The sequence below is a fragment of the Adiantum capillus-veneris genome, chromosome 3 (assembly GCF_014529385.1).
Source record: "Adiantum capillus-veneris isolate H3 chromosome 3, ASM1452938v2, whole genome shotgun sequence".
Classification (NCBI taxonomy): domain Eukaryota; kingdom Viridiplantae; phylum Streptophyta; class Polypodiopsida; order Polypodiales; family Pteridaceae; genus Adiantum; species Adiantum capillus-veneris.
In genome coordinates, this window is record NC_140933.1 from 68,372,113 (window position 1) to 68,376,100 (window position 3,988).

The window sequence follows — 3,988 nt, forward strand, 5'->3', positions numbered from 1 at the left end:
GATGGCACAAATAATTTTGTCATCAATTGCTTTCCCTTCGGTAGGTAGTCATTTAATTTAGTAATTTGATCTTTTAGACCATCTAGAGTAGTTTGTAATTGTATTTCAATGTTTCCTACCCTAGGTACTATCATCTCATGCTACTCACGGGATGCGCCCATCCCACTCTTCCCCTATGTCCTCAATCTGATACATATTTTGATTTTGATTGGTGTTGATTTTAGGTTGCTTTTGGTTTTGGTCTTTTTTCATTTTGTGTCAATTTTAAAAGCAAAACTCACTTAAACAATTTCTGAAAAAGACGAAAAGATGTTTTAAACAAACCATGAAAAAATATAAAGAACACTCTCTAAGAGGTGTGAGAATTGGCTTTGATGGAGAGCGGCAATGGTGAACAAATCTCATGACAATCACATTACTTTGATTCTCAACTTTCTTTTCCTTTCTACTTGCCTTTGATGTAGCAACCAATGCCTCCTATATATGACCTTTTCTAGGCAATTATCACACCCGTAGCTTGAACGATTTTTCAAGGATAATTGATACAGCTTTTAATGGACTTACTACGGTTTTAAAAAGACCCCATGAGTAAGGAAATAATACGCTTTGTGGACCCGAGGCAGAAGAAAGAAGTGAGCGCAGTCAAGGTGCTTGAATATCTTGAGATTTGGCACAACTTAGAACCACTGGACAATAACTATGGATTGGTGGAGGGACTAAGTCTTAGTATGTTCAACTAAGTGCCTCTAATATGGCTCTTGTACCCTAGGTTTAGCTATATGTGGGTCAAGTTGCGCACAAGTATTACTTAGTGGAAGTTTCTACAAATTAGACCAAAAGTTTGTGAATGTTATACTTTCACACTACAAGTATTAGACCTTTGTCACTTTGACAAAAAGACCTCTTTCCCACTCTCTTTTGCACCTGGATGTGTAAACAAGTGCTGGGAAGATTCGCAAGTTAGAAAGGTTAACTTTTCTACCCATTTTCCCAATGACTCCGGCATTGTTGCTCCCTTTTCCCAGTGATAGTCGTGACACTCGACGCTATTGCTCTTTTTTGTATCTATGAAAAATTAATAGATAGGGAAGAAGATCGATAAAGCCACATTTCTAGCTGTAAAAACTCATATTTCTACTCTCAGGCAACAAAAACAAAACTCCCACTCAATATTTGCACTTCGAAAACTGTCTAAAATTTGTAGCGAATTGTCCATAATGCAATAGCTATACACCATTCTATCATTCAATGTGCGAGGTTTGAAGGAAGGAGAAAACTGCCCTAGTTTCCAATAGACAGAGTGACACAAAAGGTTGGAGATCTAGGGCTGTTCTCGTCTTTTTTTTTATTTCTGCCATACTCACAAATGTGAGTGGAGTGAAATTATATTAGCTTAAAAAGAACACAATGGCCCTCAAGCACAACATGTGCCTTGAGGTGTCAACAATCCATAGGGCATGAGCTCAGCCGCAACTAGCCACCAATATAACATCCCAATATCAGTACCAACTCAAAGAGGCGACAAATTGCCACCAATCCTCTGCACTATTTTCAGCATGAAAGGGTGCATTCGAGAGCTAGCTGCGAGCGCTATATGGGATAGAATTGACATCGCGAGCGGCGAGACATGCAAACCTGTGGAGATATTTTGTTGTGTGAAAAATTTGGCTACGAGTAGGAAGACGTTGAGGGGTTCCAATAAGAGCAGATTCGTACAGCTGGGGTAGAACCCCCGCCACCCATCAGCAATTTTGTCTTATGCTGGTAACTGCACCGCGCATACAAAACACTTTTCGGGGGTAGAAGACGGTGTATGCTCACTCTGCCGATTTCGGCAGAGTTGAGAGTGTTTTTTGATGCAAGCAAGCGGGGGTAGAACCCTGCGTGTGCGAATGCACCCTAAAACCAATAAGCCAGCGAGGCTTGAACTCGAAATCGGACGGCCGTGTCTTCATCACACCCTGTCTTAGTTATCACTACACGATTGAATGTGTCTCATTTCTGACGTAGAGTTGCTTTATTGAAAAGGGCGAACGATTCCCGCATAGGGAGTCGGGACCCGGTTTTTGACTGACCCCTTTACCCTAACGGAACTATCATAATCTACGGCTGTTCTAACCCACGGTTCAAACAATGTCTGGGTAGTGGTACCTTCATTTCAAATTCTACCTAGGCTATGTTAATTTGATGGCAGCTTCCCATGTTGATTCCCACTTTAGCATTGTAAAGTAAAATAACAGCAATATAGTGAAGCGCTTAAAAAACAAGGGGAGCAAGATGTCAACTTCATCACCTATTACCCAGTACATCATGGAGCTCGACTATGAGGTTAATCTCATCCAATGAGAACTTGCCATGTTTGAGGTCTGGTCGAAGATGATTCAGCCATCTGCGTCTACAGCTCTTTCCACAACGATCCAGCCCTGCCAAAATCATGCTTTTTCAGTCTCAGATATACCATCTTCTGCAAGAGGTTTTTAGAGCAATATTTCCAAAATTACAGATATTGAATATCTTTTGATCGTGATTAGCTTGGGAGCACTGCTAGAAAATATTCAAGCACCTTGCCATTTGATGTGATTTTATTGTACTATTCAAGCGGTTTCTCAAAAATGTTGTTGTTGTTGTGGAGCAAAACGTAGTCATGGAGGATAAGTACTCGTCCAAAAAAACTACCAACAGAAGTGTTGCTGTGAAAGGTGTGATATAATGAAGCGGGGTCTGTAGATGCAAATTTTCTCAAGAATAGGTAAAGATATCTATGGAACACCAAACCATATTTATTGCTCATCAAGTCATCAGGCGTGCTATTCAAAGCTGGGTAATATATACCTAGATCTGATCTTTCACCACCGATTGTTGAGGAATTTACTTCGTAGCTCTATTATAACACCATTGTAATTTTTAAGCGGTACTACTATGCAATAATCATAGTAGCAGCATTAATCATACCAGCTTTACGGGCGATGTCAGTCCAGCTGCCATGAACATATTTGGTAGCCTCTCGTCCTCGTCTGGAGACCAGAGCACCTTCCTCATTTGCTGCGCCTGCAATTGGGGCTGGACGCGTGACACGGTGTGGTTGTGTGAGCCTGCTCGCACGTGTGTGGAGAGAGAGAGAGAGAGAGAGAGAGAGAGAGAGAGAGAGAGAGAGAGAGAGAGAGAGAGAGAGAGTAGCACTGGTGCAAATCAACGCAGGGCTGGACAGGCTAGCTGCTACAAAAGAACGCGCTTCGCTTCCTAAATATGTTATGTATGATAATGAAGCAGGCTCTAATCGCGGGAGGAGGGCATATGACGATGCTCTTGTCGCTCTCTTTCTCACATTGTTGCCTATCTAGCAAAAAGAAAGTAAGCCTTTTGTAATGACTGCCAATCTTTCCATGTTTGTAGAAGCTAGATTCTAATGTAAAAGTGATATTTACAAAAGCCTTTTATCCACCTTTGTCAGCTAGATGACTATATAGTTCATAGTGATAACTCTCTAGATCAGCAGAATGTTGATGATAATTTCCTTCCAATTGCAACACGGAAGGAAAAAAGCTACCTCTAGTGAAGAGCTGTGCCAATGTTGGGTGTGAGCTTTGTTACACCCTCTATTAGTTCCAATGAGCATTGGTCTAATGGTTGACCTCACATTACTCTCACCTTGGAAAAACATTTTCATTATCGAAAACAAATGTAGGATGTTTCTTCTTGAGAGCAAAATGTTTTTCCAATGTAGCACCTTATTGAGGCCTACTTTTACTAAAGAGATCACCTAAATACCGATGTTATGGCGGGCATCGATATATGTGTAGAACCATTTATATAAAAAAATCAAAATTTGAATTTCCAACAATTATTTCAATCCAAATTTTGTCTGCTATTTAGATGCATATTTTGAGGCCTATTTAGGCATGCATTCCGATAGTTCTATCGGCACCTATCTTGACAGACTGTGCAAAAATAGAACCCGTAGGTTTTTCCTACGCATTTTTGTCCATTT

General features: G+C 40.6%; 1 pseudogene; it reads right to left on the reverse strand.

The window, feature by feature from the left end:
- Positions 1-1,668: 1,668 nt before the first annotated feature.
- LOC147461052 (transcription factor MYB86 pseudogene) lies at positions 1,669-3,039 on the reverse strand (annotated as a pseudogene).
- Positions 3,040-3,988: the final 949 nt, after the last annotated feature.